The 19,864-nt window shown below is 45.7% G+C and overlaps 1 non-coding gene across 1 annotated transcript; it reads left to right on the top strand.

Moving 5' to 3' along the window:
* The first annotated feature begins 8,187 nt into the window (after positions 1–8,187).
* On the top strand, positions 8,188–8,259 carry trnag-ccc (transfer RNA glycine (anticodon CCC)). The gene has a single exon. It is a non-coding gene; the product is annotated as a tRNA-Gly (tRNA).
* Positions 8,260–19,864: the final 11,605 nt, after the last annotated feature.

The raw sequence follows: 19,864 nt of genomic DNA, 5'->3' as shown, positions 1-19,864 counted from the left end.
GCAAAAAAAAAAAAATAATCTTATTATATTGATTATCTGGTCAACCCGCTGTCTTCTTTTGCCCCTGCAGATTCATGGTATTTACAGTGTGGTGTTTAATCCTGCTTTGCATTTTGTCCGCGCGCAGCCATTTTCTGCTCTTATTCTCTTTCTGCTCGAATGGTTCTGAGGATCAATGTCTGACGGCAGCGAGGTCTAATGCCAGGTCTGTTTGAAACCTTATTGTTCCACCCCTCAGGGAATCAATTATTAAATAATGTCTCAAATGATCTGCTCCAAATCCCATTCAAGCAGTTTGCTATTTTGCACAAATGACCTTTCTGCTTCTGCCTTGAAATCTCTGCTTTAAAGATTTTTATTCCCTGTGACCCTAATTGCCTGAAACTCCCGTTATTATGAGGTTTCATCACGGCCATGGCATCCCATGGTGATATTCTCCTGGTGGAGACCATGTTCCTGGAGATGCACACCTGCGAAAAGTCCCACTTTTCCTTTAAGCCACACGCTGTATTTTCTGTATTTCCCAGCAGACGTGAGATGAAGTTTGAAGCAGCCAGACTGATAGAGGCGGTTCCTCTCCAGTAGACCCGATATCGGGGTCCAGGCTGCGAAAAGAAGCGAATCGTAGCAGCGCAGAGGAACAACATCCTGTCGACTGTGGCGCGCAGCTGGATCTGATTGTTCACCAACCCTCCCATCGAGATCGCCACTTTCCTCGCAGCGCCGCCATTCACCTTCAGAATATCAATCTGAACATTTGCAATCCGCCGCTGGAGCATCTGCACTGTGGCTGAAGGCCTCCCAGCGGTGAGCAGGTAGCGCGGCAACTGAGGGCCACTTATCAGGCTCTCCAGGTCCCACCGTCTTCTACAGATGTGAAATAACAGGGACGCATACACAGTTCTCCACATGAACTCATGTTTGCAGGTGATGGTTCCGTGAGGAACCTGATGATCACAGTGAAATGATGAGTCAAGAACCAGTGAGGCTGATAAAGAAGAAGATCATTTCAGCATCTACTGACTGCTTGGCTCTTCACTCTTGGCAGTAAACACTTCGTTGGTTCTAGGTGAGATGAGTTGGGTGTCACCATCTAGATAAATCAAATGTGCTCCATAATTATTTCTGCGTGTGATTAATTGGCTTTGATCGGGGATGAGGTCCTTCTCTCCAGCTTCATTAGGTAGTTCATTTTCTCATCATATCTGGATTTGCGCTTCGGTTTTGGACATGACGCACATCAATCCGACAGAAAGTCAGACACAACGCTCTCATTAACGCAACGCTGAGCCGAGAGCGAACAACGAAACGCCATTAATATTCAAACTGGGAGCCGCTGGTTAACGAGCCGCGCGTTTAATGAGCCGCAGTGATGTTGTGGACCTGCAAGACTGTCTGATGAATGGCTGCGAGCAAACAATGGCGGCTTTACATTGAGAAGATGGCATTTCGGGTATGGTCACTAATGAACTTCAAGCTAATGACCCGGGAGTAAACTGGCAAAAGATCCCCGTCCAGAAGAACCCACGCAGCGCTCAGCTTCATATGGAAACATCTCCACCTCCGTCCTGTTCTGGGACAAGCAGCTACAAGTTGAAGATTAGGGCTTTAATGCTGAGAAAGTATTTAAAACGTATAATTGATAAGATCTTGTGTTATTAATCGCCCGGGCGGAGGCACTTTCAGACCAACGGCAACTTGTGATAAATCACCAGAGGGTGGAGAAGAAAATATTTTGCTCTTTTTTTATCTGCTGGAGTCAACTCTGTTATATTAATGAGCTCTGAGATGCTCATACATCATTCTGAAAGCGGTTTATTCCCACATTTTACCCTCACGCAGCCAAGAGTAAAACCTGAGCTCCTTACTCTCACACTTGGAAATAATGGAAACCCTGCTGATCGCATCTTCATCAGAGCAAGACCAGTAAATAGAACCATGCTCCTCATCAGCCCCGGGAGAAAAAAACGGTTAAAAAGATGGGAGGGCACACGTGTGGGCAGACGAAGGCAGACTGGACAATCCGGCAAGCAGGCGGTCGGAACCAGTAAGGGCAGGAGGCGGCGAGCAGCAGTTATGGAAACCAAACTATGAGCAGGCAGCGTAACCATGGCGCTGGGGTCTTCCTCTTCCGGGTCGGCGTCGTCCCACGACATCAACGTTCCGTTACAGAAACAACACAGACCAGAACCTGACAAAGAGGGTTTCTTAATTCATGCAAATCCAGATGAAGGATGGTTCAGGGTCAAGATCCTCCAGCCTTCATTCATATTTCAAGAGCGTCTCTGAGCTTCTTGAGTGTAAGCAAAACACCCACAATCCTGTTGATAGTGTGGGACCAACACATTTTACATTTACTGCATTTACCAGACGCCCTTATCCAGAGCAACTTACAGTTAGCAGTTACAGGGACAGTCCCCCCCTGGAGACACTCAGGGTTAAGTGTCCTGCTCAGGTACACGATGGTAGTAAGTGGGGTTCGAACCCGGGTCTTTGGTTCATAGGCGAGTGTGTTACCACTAGGCTACTACCATCTGGATATACCACACCTGGACACACCTGTTATACTACCACCACTAGGCAACTACACACCTGGATATTCACACCTGTACACACCGTATACTACCACCACTAGGCTACTACACACCTGGATATACACACCTGGACACACCTGTATACTACCACCACTAGGCTACTACACACCTGGATATACACACCTGGACACACCTGTATACTACCACCCCTAGGCTACTACACACCTGATATACACACCTGGACACACCGTATACTACCACCACTAGGCTACTACACACCTGGATACACACCTGGACACACCTGTATACTACCACCACTAGGCTACTACACACCTGGATATACACACCTGTACACACCTGTATACTACCACACTAGGCTACTACACACCTGGATATACACACCTGGACACACCTGTAATACACACCTGGACACACCACAGATGTAGAGATGGAGAGACATAATGGTGGAGGATAATGTCTCAGGACAACTTCTATCTCAGAACCTGATGCTCAGTAGCTGGAGTCCAGTTAAAAACCATGGACATGGAGTATCAGAACGGTTTCAGGTATATCTTGTTAAAACGGACGTGTGGAGTGAAGTGGTCCTGGAGCAGTCTAGATGTCACCTCTTATCAACAGGCAAACGAAGCAGAACGGCAGCTGGGTCAGCGACAGTCGGGTGGGCGGGCGAACAAGGAATTGAATGCTGGGCCACGCTTGGTCGCCTGGTTCCGGGACGGCTCGTCAGTGTTAAAATACCCGAATTGTCAGTCCAGCCACTTCAGAAAAATGTGCAATGGAGCTTCAAATTGAGGAAAGAATTTGTGTCAAGTCGGCTTTTAGCTCCACTGACAAGAAATCATAACAGTTTCAGAAAGTCAAAAGGCTGCTTTGAATTGTCTTAAAAAACAGGTGGTGCCATGAGCTGAGAAGGTCGTGCCACGTCTCCGGCTGCTGGGAATAAAACAGATTGTTCACATTAAAATGAAACGTTTTTCAGAAACTGACAGTGAAAAACAAACAAGAGTTGTGATGAAGGGAGGAGTAAGTTGTGCATTAAATGCATGCTGTTCGTTGATTAGTTGATGGTCAGCTGGTTAGTAGGTTAAATGACTTTTTGGTTAGTTGAATGGTTGTGTCTGGGCCTGTATGTGCCCTGAATGTGTCCCGTATTGAACCTTCACCTGGTCTCTTTCCTCTTGTGTTTCATGTTTTGTTAAAAAATCCCTTTTTTGTTTTGGAGTCACATGTTTGCGTCCTTACTGCCCACCACCGCCGTGACAGGTTGATTAGTTGGTAAGTTGGTTGGTTGGTCAGACGGTTAGTTAGTTAGTTGATTGGCTGGTTAGTTGATAGGTTGGTTGATTAGTTGAATAGTTGGTTGTTTGGCTGGTTAGGTGGTCGTCTTATCAGTTGACTGTTTGGTTACTTAGTAGTTGATTGGTTGGTCAGACGGTTAGTTATTTAGTTGGTTGGTTGACTGGTTAGTTGGTAGGTTGACTGATTAGTTGAATTGGTCAGTTGGTTGGCTGGTTAGTGGGTCGTCTTGTCAGTTGGCTGCTTGGTTAGTTAGTTGGTTGATTGGTGGTCAGATGGTTAGTTAGTTGGTTGGTTGACTGGTACTGGTAGGTTGATTGATTAGTTGAGTGGTCGGTTGGTTGGTTAGTGGGTCGTCTTGTCAGTTGGCTGCTTGGTTACTTAGTTGGCTGATTGGTTGGTCAGAAGGTTGGTTAGTTAGTTAGTTGGTTGACTGGTTAGTTGGTAGGTTGACTGATTAGTTGATTGGTCGGTTGGTTGGCTTGTTAGTGGGTCGTCTTGTCAGTTGGCTGCTTGGTTAGTTAGTTGGTTGGATGGCTTGTTAGTTGGGCGGCTGGTCAGTTGGTTGATGTTGCTTGATGTTCCTCTGCTTGTAGAGTGAATCCCAGAACCTGGAAGAATGAGTGGTGATAGTGATGGTCCAGTTCTCCACCTGTTCTCATCCTCTTTGGCACTGGGTCCCACTGAACCATCCCTTAGGATATTAACTCCCCCCAATTCCTTGCAGAAGCCACATTTAAACAGTAATTGACATACAAATTTGGGATGCATGACAACACAAGTGGATTATTGTTTCAGTTTGTTTTACTTTTAATTTCAAAATTGGCAATGAAGTGATAATTTTTTGAGTCATTTTCAGAACAGCAGACTCATTATAACAATTTTCCACTTCATGAATTCCCCTTCACTACGTTCCTTGACTTCATGAGGTGTACCAGCAAAGTGAAGGGTTTAGATGCCTCTCCGGTCCTCCTGTCAGCTTTATATAATCTTGTAGAAGGTGATGGGGTCTTCTGGAGGATGTGAACCCACCTTTCTGAACCAGACAGTGACGAGGCGATATTCAGTAATGGTTCCTGGGATTTATGGCAGAGATGTGCTGATATTCATCATTTACATTCCAATCATAATGAAAGAAGGCAGACAGTGAAGACTGAGATCTTATTAAGCTCATTCATCTTCACTGGACGTGTGTCTCTGCAGATCTCCAGTCTGGTACACACATGCCTTTTGAATGCTTTAGTGAGCCCGTTTTCATCTCTAAGCCACATTTTGAGTGCCAGATGAATGCTTGTCCTGGTTGAGAAATATTATATTTTATGCCCTGTCTGTATGGTTCACGTTCTACAGGGTGGGCCATTTATATGGATACACCTTAATAAAATGGGAATGGTTGGTGACATTGAAGACATGTTAAAAGTTACGTAAAGTTACGTTAAAACCAAGCACACCATTGTTTTTCTTGTGAAATTACCAATAAATTTGATGTCACATGAAAAAACGTTAATATCACCAACCATTCCCATTTATTGTGGTGTATCCATATAAATGGCCCCACCCTGTATAGACATGATCATGTAGTCGTGTTGGTCTATGAAGTCAAGTCAGCAGCTCCTACCAGGGATTAAACACGGTTCAGAAGCCTCCTTTTTACTTTATGTTCCACTGTTGCTGGCTGTTCTTGCATCTGTTATAAAGACAACATTTTAAACCAGATGAGCTCAGCCCACAGCACTAAAACGGAGCGAGAAACATGACTCTGGTGCAGAGAGCATGCATTACACCTGCCATGGCCCATAATGCAAAGTTTTATTTAATGTACTTAACGTGTTTAACTGGGATGAGTGCAGGATTAGGGAGTGATTGTATTTCATTCATTGAAAAAAAAAAGATCTCACCACTGCTGTTCTACAACTGGTTATGAAGGTTCTGCGCATCTAAAGCAGCCAAACGGCGGGTTCCGCCGTGCACACATGACATTTCATTCCGTTCCGTTGGTCGGGCGGAAATTGTCCGTATTACTACATGGTGAAGTGTGTGCAGAGGCGTTATCTCCACGCTCCAGTCCTGGTCGGAAGCGGGAACATGCTCCAGCGTTTCGGGGAGCGGAGCAGCGAAATGAGACCTGAGAAGATTGGAAGTGTTTGTCCAGATACACCCCCCTCGCTGACGGTTCCGCCGGCTCTGACCTGCACCTCTATTTCCGAGGTTGAGGGCTGTGATCTCTGAAGGCCTGTGACTGGTGATTGCCTGTCAAAACCTGGTGACACCCTCCATGGTTTCATCTGGCACCTTATCAAAATGCCGCCGCGGTTCCTCCAGCAGCCTGTGGGTTCTTTTAAAATGAGAACAAGCTCCGAGTCCAGAACGTGACCCTTCAGGAACGGCAGATGCTTCCAAGGTCACTTCAGTCCAACACATTACAATTCTGTAATTACTGTCATTTCTGGAAGGACCTCCTCTCTTCTGTGGGGTTTATTACGTTCTCCGGAGCAGGATGACTCCAGATGAATAAGCTGAAGGAGGCTGCAGGCCAGATAAGGAGGTTGAGGGTGCGGATGCGTGGAAGCCACTAAAAACGGATGAAAAAACATCTCCTGGGTTCTGTGTGGTTGGTGCGAGGTGATGCTGAAACATCACCCAGAGCCAGAACTTTCCGAATTCACGACCTGCGGGTTTATTTGATTTCAGGGTTATTCCTGTTTTATGAAGTTCCTGTCCGGCATCGGAACAGCCATCATCCGTCAGAAAGCCCGCAGATTTCATTCCCGTTTCGCTGGAGATGCTGGAGATGCTGACAGCTCTAATTTATGGCACCTTGTTTGATGAAACGTCAGAGGGAAATTTATTCTCGCCAGGCTCTGGAATCGTTCTCGTTTCGTCACAAACAGAATTGGAATTTTTCTTCCTAAAGGCACCAAAATGGCAGTGAAAGTGGCCAGCAGGACCTTTCACTGTGGAACTCAGGTTCTGGAGCGATTCCTGACGTTCCAGATGCCGCCTCAGCACTTCCACGTCTAATCACACAGCACGTCTGATAACGGCTTCACCGTGACGGTCTGATGTTCCGACCCTGGGAGATTACGCTCGGCCGCAGCTCCGCTACGGCTGATGAGTCTCGCCTTTCTTACAGATTAAAATGACTCGTGAAGTTATCAATCTCCAAGCGGCATGGACCTTTTACATTTACAGCATTTAGAAGATGTTGTTGTCCAGAGCGTCGTACCTTCAGCGCTTCTTCTCCTGATGATGTTTCTGGTTCAGGGCTAAGTGGGGACATTTGGGGATATTTTTGATCTGAAAAGAGCAGCAACAGAGGTCCAAATCAGCAGTTAGAGTTTTTATTCCCTTCTTCCTGAGCTCTGGGTGAATTCACGCGTCTTTTTTCAGCCGCGTCATCTGCACTAAACGAAACAGGAAATGGGACCTGCAGCTCTGAATGAAGATGTCTGGAAAGCTGCTCTCTCCTCGGCCGCAGTTATTAAGAGCAGGCCAGAAGCTCCTGGAGCCGTTCAACTCCAAAATAATCTATACGCAAGCCGAGCAGAAGGTTACTTTGGTCCCAATCTTGGCTCGAGGAACGGCTCCAGGATACCAGGCAGACTGAAGGGAACGACACGATGCCGTTCTGCCTGGTGAAAGAAGAAGATGTTCCACACATGCAGCTGGAACCTGGGAGAGCAGGGGGCTCCTGTTCCTGCTCCACTTCCTAATTGGTTGATATTGGATGGGCTGCATCTGAGGGAAACGAGCCTGAGGCGGCGTCTCCACGCCGGAACAGTTAATCATTGTTCGTCATCCAACTAAACACCCTGAAGACGCGCGATGTGTGATGTTCGCCATGTTCGCCGCGCTTCACCACGCCGTAAACGTCAATAGACAGAAGTGAGCAACAACAAAACCATTTATTTCTTATACAGCTCATAATCACATACAGTACGTCTCAATGGGCTTTGACAGGTCCCACAGCTGACCCTTCACAAGGAAAAAGTCCACACAATAAGAGAAAAAGGAGAGATAAAAAGAAAGGAAGAGACGTTGGGAAGGAGTGATGCAGAGAGGGACCCCCTTTCCAGGCTGGAGTGAGTCTGCAGGTGGTGTCAGTGCAGGGCTGGTGATGGTTTGTCCAATAAGAGAGAAAGTCCTACATTTGTAGAAGTGTAGTATCGAGCATATGTCCATGTTTGGAGGACAGTGCAGAGTACATTTTGGTCCAGTGTCATGGTGGACATTACGTGTCCATTATGATGCTACTGGTCCATTTGAAGATCCCTGAAGCTGTAGTGGTTACGGTGGTGGTGGCTGTGGTGACCCTCTGGCTCGTTTCATGCTGAGTGCATTGGTGGTATAGTGGTGAGCATAGCTGCTTCCCAAGCAGTTGACCCGGGTTCGATTCCTGGCCAATGCAATGGACCTTTAAAGGGCAGTGGTGGCCTGGCGGTTAAGGAAGTACAACCGGTACAGAAATGCATGTTTATAGTGGTACCCCAGTATAATAGCGGCCCGGTACCCCAACCTGGACAGCCTAACTAAGCTGAATTTAACACTGTCTGTGCTTGACTAGGTCACTGTGTGATAAAGTGGACTTAATCATTTCCACGTGTCTGGGATTTGAAGACTGTGACAGTGTCTGAGTCCCGAACCCTGGGGACGTCTCCGTCTTGGTGGTGGAATGAACTTCCCCTTTAGAGAATATTTAGACTTAACTTAGAGCAACTTTCGTTCAGTCTGACGTATGTAAGAAAAGATGAAATAAATCGATTGTATTCTCGGTTTGAGTCCTACTGAACCAGAACTGGTCACTTCATCGATGGTAACATGACGGCACGATGTAGGTCACCCACTGGTCAGGGTGTCTGGCCAATGGCACAAATGTAAATGTGAACGGGCGGGCGGGCGGGCGGTAAGGCAGGTCTGTGCTCGGCTGAGATGGATCTGCTGTTCCGCTGATGAATAATTCAGCCGTTCAGGGAGATCTAAACCGCGGCAGATTACAGCAGGGACGCGACACGGCGCTGAGATCACACACGCTTACGCTCATCTGGTAGGTGCCGAGATCGGGAAGGACGTTTATTGCGGAGTCCCGGGTCCCCAGGGCCACCAGCTGGCACGAAGCGGCGTGACGATGACATCTTCCGTCGTTTTGGAACGTAGCGAGCGATTGATCTCCACCAGATGCCTCCTTTTATTCCTGCTTATTAATGCGCCCACCGACCTGCCACATACGTTAAGCTCACAAATTGAGCCGCGTAATAAAATTTTCACGTTTCCATCTTCTAATCCACTTCATCAGCTAGAGTGCGGCGCCACTCACATAACTTACGTAATACAGCGGTGCCCATACATCTAGTAATCTGGCAGAAGCTTTTATCAGGAGGACGTGCCCTGGCCTCCAGAACCTCCTCACCTGGAGGTGGCCAAGCAGCACCGACACCAACAGTTCCACGTCTTCAACTTGTCATGGTGTCTTCATCAGAATGTGGACAGGCGGAGAGAAGAACATGTATCATGTTTTTACTGTGGAGGGATGGGGAAGGGAATCTTCAGCTCTTGGCTCATTTCGTGGTTCTTTTCCTCCATGTTGTAAAATTATGAGGAATAAAGAGTGACGGCGCGATGGACTCCTCACCGCCTTCAGAAACCCGGCCGGCCGGCCACGCCCGCACTCACACCCGCCACTCTCACCCGCCACTCTCACCAGGCTCGGGGGGACTGTGCTGAAGTGGCGTGTTAATTTCACAATTCAGCGAGGCAGCAACCCAGCTCTGATTTAGCAGGAACAGTAGAACGTACACACACACACACACCACACCACACACATATACAACACACACAAAACACACACACATACACACACCACACACACATATACACACACAACCACACACACATATACACACACACACATACCACACAATATACACACACACACACACACACACACCATACACACACACACACACACATACACACACACCACACAATACCACACACACACATATACACACAACACCACACCAACTATACACACACACACATACACACACATACACACACACACACCACACACACTACACACACACACACACACACATCCACACACCACACACACATATACACACACCCCACACACCACCACACCCACATATACACACACACCACACACATACACACACCACACACACATATACACACACACACACACACACATACACACACCACACACACATATACACACACACCACACACCCATACACCCCCCACCACACACACACACACATACAACACACACATATATACAACCACACACCCACGCACCACACACAGCACACATATATACACACAACACCCACACACACCACCACACACACACATATATACACACACGCACCACACACAGCACACATATATACACACACACACACACACACGCGCACCCCCACACACACACATACACACACATATACACACACACGCACCACACACTCCACCACACACACACCTACACACACACCAAACATAATGAAGCAAAGCAAAGACAGGACTGTTCATCAAACTGAAAAAAAAAAAACGATGAAAAAGAGAATCCATTTTCTCTCTGCCTGTCAACACCGTCGAGGTACCGGTTATACGCCCTGTCCTTCATGTTTTGTCCTGTCCAGCATTTCCTGTTTAAAAGACATTTTAGCCTTATGGTCTTCCACGATTTTCCGAAATAGTCACTTTACTCCCGGCCTGGAACTCTGCAACTCCAACCTCTTCCCTCTTCCGTCTTCCCTCTTTCTTAGTGCAATAAAACATCCAACGTTGCTGCAAAAGACATTTTCAAGCCTCAAACCAGCAATGGCAAAGAAACCAGCAATGACAAATCAACCCCCGAAACTGCACCCACCACACAGATTAAAAGGAGGTGTTGAGGTGTTCGTATTCATATTTCTTGCTTAACACCGTGTTTATTGAATAGAAGTAAAGCAGAGATTATTTCCACCGTGGACTTTCAGCGGCGCATCTGTGATGTCGCATTGATGCTGTTATTAGTGAAGATGGCCCAAGTGCATCTCCGAAGGCACATGAAAACGATGGTCTGTAATGGAGATCTTCTGGGACAGCGTGGTGTGAGGAAGATGAACAGCAGAGCAGCGTGATGTTAGCATCACATCAACCCACCCGAAATCCTGGTGGGATGAAAAAGGCCACAAACCAAACAAGACCTGACTGCAGTGTTATGAAAAGACGGATCTTCACCAAGAACCTGTGATCTAATCTCACATGAAGCCCCTGGTGCCTCCAACAAGGAACAAAGAGCAATAAAAAAAACTAGTTTTCTTCCTCATCACCTCTCAGTGTCTCACACGTCTCATCGTGGATTCTTACGTCTGGCGGCTGTGGCACAAACAGCACGAGTTCTTCTCCTCTGATCAGCTCTTCTGTGGGATTGTCTTCTGGATCATCATCTGACGCATCAGAGGCGCTTCAGAGAGACGTCAAGGTGCTGGTGGAACACGGGGGTCCAAGCGCAGTATTGGGAGGACTTGGTGTGACTCCTCATCTCATCTGTGTGTGTGTGATGTTTTCTGGAGTTTCAGGTGGTGGTGTGTGCAGTGTCCCTTCTCCCGTCTCCACTCGCCGTGTCCCTGTGTGTTGGTTTGTCCTGTAAAATAAGTAGACCTTCTCCTGCGTCCTCCTCCCTCTCGGACACGCCCCGGTCCTGCATTCACGATGCTTTCAGGTTTGTGTTTAGGCGCCATGTTATTATTTTATTGTCATGTACACAGTAAAATCGGATACACGTTAGAACCATCTAATGAAGTTCTAACTGGCTCACTGGACGAAGTGCAGAGGGGCTGAAGATGTACTGAAACTTACACATATGAGTGTGGTGGTGAGGTCAGAGATTTTACACTCCTGTAGCGTCCCGCTACACCGGCGTGCCATGAGACCCTGCAGATTTTATAATTATTACAAACATTTCATGTCGATTTCCTCAGTGGCCCTCAACGCACAAAAATACCCAGTATTTAAATTCCCTTTACACTAAACAATACGGCAGAAACTAAGCTCGAGCAGGAAAGTTCATTAAATGAATAAGCCTCAGACTAAATTAAATTAGAAAAATTAATTAAGCTGAAATTTCTGTCCTTTTCTGCTGTAACAGAATAACAAATGAACAGAAATATGACACACACACACACACACACACACACAGGATGGAGGGATACGGAGGAGAAAGGGAGGACGCTGGGAATAATAATAATAATAATAAACCCCCAGGTCCGGGTGGGATGGTTCCCTCGGGGGCGAAGGTGGAACAGGTCAACAAGCCAGAGAGCAACGGTCCCGGTTCTACAGGAACAGTCCAAGTATGAAATGTGGGGAGGTTTACTTAGCTTTTTTTTACCAGGACATATTGCCACACTGAATGCCATGAATTATTCTTTTTTATATTTACGGTTTGGCACCAAGGACAAAAAGAAGCAAAAATTAAATATGAACTGGATTTTATAGAATCTATTATGTTTTATAGCATTTTATTGTTGACTTTATATCATGTATTGAATTCGGCATTGATTGTATATTGGAGTGTATATGATTGTGTATTGGATTGTGTATTGATTGTATATTGTGTATTTATTGTAGATTGTGTGTTTGATTGTGTATTGTGTATTGGATTGTGTATTGGTTGTAGATTGTGTGTTGGACTGTGTGTTGATTGTAGATTGTGTGTTGGATTGTGTATTGATTGTATATTTGTACGACCTGGCCTGTAGCAGCAGCAAGTTTTTTCAATAATGTGAAAATACAGAAAAAATGAAATGTAATCAGTGTGAGCTGCTGTCTTGCGTGGTGTTCGGGTCTTTGGGACCTAATAAAAATGATTTTAGTCCATTTTAGGTGAGAATAATAATAATAAGAATATATAACATGTCTGTCCACCCGAACCTCCAGTCTGATTTTAAACAGGAATGATGCTCCAGTTTACCCTCGTTCTGCAGACGCAGACATTTACAGACCAGTGATGATGTAAAGTCAGGACGATGAAGATTGTATTTACTGACCACAGCTGATTAAAATGCTCTCCCTCCACCGCGCTGCGCTGCACGGCGTTTAAAGTCGGTGCTGGTTCCTTGGAGAGATTTATAATTACAGCGCCAATGTCAGCGCTGACATAACGGAACGCGGAACGTTACCCGCCTAAAACAAAACAAAGAACTTTCCAGTGTTTCCCTCGCACAACAAATATAATGCGCAGTAGGGCCATTTGTCTTCTGGGTGCGGGGAGACCTTGAAGTGACTTATTTGTTAATTTGTTTTCGGAAACGGAGATGGAGCCGTCTTGGGCTTTGGGCCTGGCTCCGCTCCAGCCTTTGTGAAGGTGTGCTGCTCTGAATCTTAATGAAAGATGTCATTGAGAGCTGTCCCAGTAATTAATTGTTCGCAACACATATCTGAAAGGCCACCAGGAAGCGTCCCCAGTCGCCACCACAGTGACTTTGTGTTTTTCGGAAAGGCCTCACTTCACAGCACATCTGTCCAACACAACCGAAGAGAAGCATTGTGATGATAATAACTGCAGCGATTCTACAGAGCTCCCACACTTCACTACCTACAACAATCACAAGCATCTCGAATTCCTTTTACCTGGGGATGCATTACTATATCAACAGTAGATCAGCAATAATTAATACTGATATGTCAACAGCCAATCAGCATTAATCAACACCGATATATCAAAATCTGATCAGCAATAATCAATACCGATATATATCAACAGTTAATCATCAATATATCAACAGCTGATCAGCAATAAACAATACCGATATATATGAACAGCGACCAGCAATAATCAATACCGATTATATCAACAGCCGATCAGCATTAATCAATAACAATATATAGCAACAGCCAATCGGCATTAAACAATACCAATATATCAAAATCTGATCAGCAATAATCAATATATATATAGGCTGCCAATCAGCAATAGTCAATACTGATACATCAAAATCTGATCAGCAATCGTCAATACTGATATATCAACAGCTGATCAGAAATAGTCAATACTATGGGTGGTAGTAGCCTAGCGGGTAACACACTCGCCTATGAACCAGAAGACCCAGGTTCAAACCCCACTTACTACCATCGTGTCCCTGAGCAGGACACTTAACCCTGAGTGTCCCCAGGGGGGGACTGTCCCTGTAACTACTGACTGTAAGTCGCTCTGGATACGGCCGTCTGGTAAATGTAAGGGTGTCTGGCTGTAAAAGTAAATGTAAATGTCGATACCGATATATAACAACAGCCAATCAGCAATAGTCAATACTGATACATCAACAGCTGATTAGAACTTGTCAATACTGATATATATCGACACCAGATCTGCATGCCGTTTCCTTGTCTGGTAAAAAATTGATCTGTTGGGTTCGTGTTCTGCTGCCTCTGAATGGTACCAGGGTCATTTGGGGTAAAATTTAGCAAATTATTAATATGAAATTAGACAGGAGAGGATTTAACTCTGCAGCCGACTGGTGTTAAAACGGTAAAATCTTTTTCTGTTTTCTCCTTTCAGCCTCATATTGCCGATAATAACATTTTACTAACTTACGGTCATTAGTGGAGAAAAAGAGGAAAAACACTTTTAAAAGTGCGCAAAGCGAGAGTCGGATGGACCGTAAAACTCATAATTCAATAGAAAAAGAAGCGTTTTGCAGGACGTGTCTGGTGATGCGGGATGCCTACGGAGAACTTTTATCAGCGCGTAACACAATCTGCACTTTAGGCCGAACGCCGATCAATAGCACTCCATGATAACACAATTACGGCGCCGCGGCAGGCCTGGAGCAGCGCTCTGTTTAGAGGCCGGCCCGGCGTCACCGCGTCACCGCCGATCGATGCCCCTTCTGAAATATAATAGTTAATTCGAAGCGCTCCAGCTGCAGAGATACATTAAGCGGGGTTAAGCGACCGCGCCCGGCCGGTGGCGGCCAATGAATCGGCGTCTTGTCTCCTCGTAATGCATTTCATGAAGGACAATGGAAACACATTTCCTGCCGGAGCGCCTCTGTTTGTTTTATCGGTGGAGTCCTGAAGCTGATTATTCGGGGGTCCTGACTGACGCTTTTTATTTCCCGTTCAGGATTCATTCATCGCGGTTCCCTTCGCCGGGGCAACCACGTTTATTTATCCGACAGGGTCACAAAGTGGGAAAAGGGGGGACCCCCCCTCCAGGGTAGGATGGTCTGGTCCATCGTTATGGTCCATTTTCTAACAAGCTTGTCTATTTTGATAAAGTGAAGTGATTGTCACATGTGATACACAGCAGCACAGCACACGGTGCACACAGTGAAATTTGTCCTCTGCATTTAACAATCACCCTGAGTGAGCAGTGGGCAGCCATGACAGGCGCCCAGGTACACCAGCAACCTGAAGATCTTCAGGTTTGGATTGTTGGTGACCCTCTGGTGTATCTCAGCTCAGCAGCAGGGTCCAGGATAGCTTGATGGTTCGTCACTAGAATGTCAGAATCCATCACAACATCTAACAGAGGGACGTTTTTACTATTATCTGCACTGTAAAACATGAACTTGCGGTACCAGGGAGATGAGAACATCTGCCAGCTGGCCCGCACATTCTCTGAGCATCTTCCAGAGAAGTTGTCTTTTTTTAAAATCTTATACCTTGTCTTTCACTCATGTGCACACCTTATCCCTACCTGTTACACATATTTTATGTTGAAGATATAAAAGTGTAATATTTGGTCATGTTTGCAACATGACCAAATATTACATACCGTGTACGACTGTGTATGTGACAAATAAAATTTGAATTTGAATTTGAATTTGAATTGGTCCAGCAGCCTTTCGGGTGGATTTTACGCCCGTGTTCTGCTTTGCTGCTCTAGCTGATAAGCCCACCTTGTTGTTCTTCCTGAAGACGGAGTCTCGAGCTTTGAGCAGCTCAGGTACCTCTGCAGTCATCTACAGCTTCTGGTTTGGTCTGTAACGTCATCAGTGTATTTACTGATGTAGATGTTCACTGATGTCGTTCCTCCTCCAGCTTCATGGTGTCGTCGTCGTTGGTTGCAGCCGCCATGAATAAAACAGTCTCGAAGAGCAGAAATGGCTCCTGCTGGCCAGGTTCTCACCAGCTTCAGAAGCGGTTTTGTGCTTCTCCCTGCTTCTCTCCCTGAAGCCTCTTTCTTTCTTCCTCTATCCCTTTCTCATTTCTTTTATTTGGGGTTTCCTGTAACATTGGTACCATTTTCCATACAATATATGTAACTGTAATAGTAATTTACTGGTGTTAATAAATTAGAAGCTGTTGATTGTGCCATCACGTCTCTTCCATGCCAGGTAACATCACATCTGCGGTTTATTACAGGCCGTGTGTCTGTATGCTGGGATTAGAATAACAGTGAAGACCCAGGTTCAAAACCGTGTCCCTGAGCAGGACACTTAACCCTGAGTGTCTCCAGGGGAACTGTGCCTGTAATACTGACTGTAATGCAGTCTGGATAAGGGCGTCTGGTAAATGCCATAAATGAAATCATGGTCCACGGCATTTCATGCTTTAACGTTAATGAAGACCCCCGCTTGTATCTTTAACAAGCTGGGTCCTCCCCCAGGCCAGCAAGAGGTGTCACCAGGGTGCCAAAAGGCCAGCAAATGGCCTGAGGTGACATGATGGGAAAGTCTTGTTGGGGGTGGATGACCACTGTTTAGACAAGGCCGAAACATCAAAGGACAGTCAGATGTGATTGGTCTGCGGCACCTTTTTGGGAGTCAGACACAAGGTATAGAAGAGTTCCTCTTCTCGCCCGCACCTCCACCAGCTCCTTCGGGTTTTTCTGTAACATTGGTACCATTTTTACTAGTGGTGGGCCGTTATTAACGTGAGACTCTTATCGGGCGATAAAAAAAATATCGCCGTTAATCTATTTACAAAGTTGTGTTGGGATCTGGGTCTATACTACACAAGCTAATGTGCCGGAGTTAAATAGTTACACCAGATTTATAAGTACATTTCTTCTTTTTTGTGTCTTTTATGTTCTTATTTTCTAAAGACTTTATTTTGTTTTTGAGACCCGGTTCAGGTCTCTTGGACACATGGCGTGAGTTGTGAGAGGTGCGTGGGGTTTGTGTGCAAAAAGTTATTTCTTTCATTTTAATTTATGTACATATTAGGAATAATATGTCCAGGTAACATCAGATAAGAGTTAAACGCATTGCTCATAATTAATGGAGTCAGATAAATGCAATTCTCTTATGTCTTCCCCTTCTTCATCTCTTCATTTAGATAGAAAGCTGCTGGACACACAGGTGTTTACTGGACTTTTTGGTGAGATGGTTCGAGTTCTCGCCAGGCCCAGGCGAAGTCTCTGGAGGAGAATGTGGCGAAGAGAGCATCATCATGAGTCAGCCAGGCGAGCCAGAGCGCGATGAGCTACTGAGATAATGCGGCTGTTACGACTCACGGGTGCGAGACGCATCTCCAGCTTCTGCAGACCATGGTGGTCATGGAAACCACAGGCCAATTAAATCCTTGCAGTCCATAAAAACCATGCCACGGTTCTCTGGGCTGCAAGAGGAGCCTGTTCCTGCACCAACATTCATTAATGCTGTAATAATCAGGGCCATAAAGCTGCATTACTGCAAGGTTATGATCTCTGTTAACTCTGAGTTTATGAGTTTATCATCTATGATCTCTCGCCAAGAATAAAACTTTACCATTATCATTTGTGTACACAACCAATATCAGGAAATATGATAGTGGATGTCATTTGGAAATAATTCAATTCTTTTTCAATTGTCCAAGCGACTGAGCCGATCCTGAGTGGAGAGCTGCGATGTCAACACGACCACGTCCCCCATCCCAGACGCAGCCCTGCAGTGTAATGAGATTTTCCTGACAATCCCGCGTTGCATTTTGTCATTCATTTGGATCAGATGGAAAGGACATTAGACTATTTTAAAAAAGAAAATGCTGTTTGACTTACAACTGAATCACAGGCCAAAATGCAGAGATAATATCCACAAGAACAAAAAACCCTCAACATCTCCAGAAAACAGCAGAGCTGCAGTAACCCCCGCTGCTCTGTGCAACAGGGACGTACATGTCCTGTCTTCACTAGCGCTGCCACCAAAGAGGCTACAACAAATATCAGGTTAATATGGCCATCACATAGATAATATACACAGCAAGCTGCTGCAACGATGCTATACAACCAAACCCTCTAAATAAACCTCACCACCATCCCCTAATTGGGTGAGCTCATTATGAAAGGGATGACATTGCAGGTGGCCGTCCATCAGGGTGAATCTAACAGTACAAAAATAAATATACACACATACATATTCATAACTCGCTCCTGCATAACCCACAAAACCTAACTACACATATTATCACCCTCAATCCATAACCCAAACTACAGCAGACAAACACTCCCCTCCTACAGCAAACACACTTCTCCCAAGCTGGCCTAAAAAAGCAGAGTTTTTCCAGGGCGCACACTTCCATGGGGAGCCCGGAAACACAAGGTGAAAATATGAATGGTGTGTATGTGTTGTCACTAACCCAATTTCGACTGGGTATGCGTGCGCATGTGTACTCCGATAGTCACCATGGTACAGCCTAAACCCAACACTACTCCTAAACCCAACACGACTCCTAAACCCAATCCTACTCCTCACAGTGGAAGTGGTGGCCTAGCGGTTAAGGAGGCAGCTGTCATGGCTGCCCACTGCTCACTCAGGGTGATGGGATAAATGCAGAGGACAAATTTCACTGTGTGCACTGTGTGCTGTGTATCACATGTGACAATCACTGGCTGTGTTTTGTGTCTCTTTTAGGTGGACTTCGTGGGAGGAGTTGAAGCCTACCAGCCATCTCCACCTATATAAAGAGACTTCGGATGGTGTTCGGGACGTCCCCAGGGTCTGCTAGGCCCGCACTCTTTTGGGAGGTCCCCAGGGTCCACGGAGCTCCGTTGGGGATCTCATTCTTGTGTCTTGATGCTTTGTGTGATAGACCCCTTGTTTTTAGCCTGCGTTAGCCTGTTAGCTTTATGTGCCCTTTTTGTTAACTTTTGTGCGTGTTTGAGTTGTCCCCGCTGGACCGTCCCTTCCTTTAGGCTGGTTAGCTGTGCTGAGTCCGCTGTTTTATTCTACCTGTTATCTCACTGTATATAAAAGCACTGTTTGTACGCTGTGTTTGGTTGTGTGTGTAACAGCGGACCTCTTAGACCCATGGACTTAGGAACGTAACAACCCAACATTACTCCTAAACCCAACACTACACCTAAACCTCACTGTTCACTTGGATAGTTGTGGAATCAATAAATAAAGTTTTATGGCAACTTACGGTGTGTTGTGTATTTGGGAATGCTAAGATAATGATGGCAATATGTGACATAACCACATAATACATTTACAAAATGCACCACATATACAGACACTTTTGACATTTTAAAAAAGATCTGCGCTGAAAACAGAAGGTCAATTAAATGAACTGATAAATATACTGAGCACATGCGAAAATATCAGTGTTAAACTGTTTATTAAATGAACAGATGATTTGATATAAAAGGGACGGGAATGTGTTTGTTGGGAACTATTCAGCGCCCCCATGACCCGGAAGTGTCTTCACCATTTCCCAAGGACAATGGCTCTCTGTGGATGTGTCACCGCTCATTTTATTTCTGTCACCACGCTGTGGTGGAGCTCTGGTGCTTAGCAACAAGGTAAAATAACGAGAGCTTTCAGCACGGAACGTGAGCGATGCTGTACCGGGGTTATTTATATTTAACCTCCTTTATAAATCTGGACCAATCTGGAACTGTTTCATGGATTGACGGAAAAGTTGTTCAGTTGAGTGTGGCATGCAGAAACACATGTTTTGTGTGTGTGTGTGTGTGTGTGTGTTCCTGGTGAGATAACCTGATATGGGCAGCAGAATGGTGACCTCTGGCTGGTCAGAGTCAGATTCCATTACGGCCGTTTCCATCACGCTGTCGGCCG

Source organism: Denticeps clupeoides, unplaced genomic scaffold (assembly GCF_900700375.1).
Source record: "Denticeps clupeoides unplaced genomic scaffold, fDenClu1.1, whole genome shotgun sequence".
NCBI lineage: Eukaryota > Metazoa > Chordata > Actinopteri > Clupeiformes > Denticipitidae > Denticeps > Denticeps clupeoides.
Note: the sequence above shows the minus strand (reverse complement) of the source record. Positions and strands in the feature narration are given on the sequence as shown.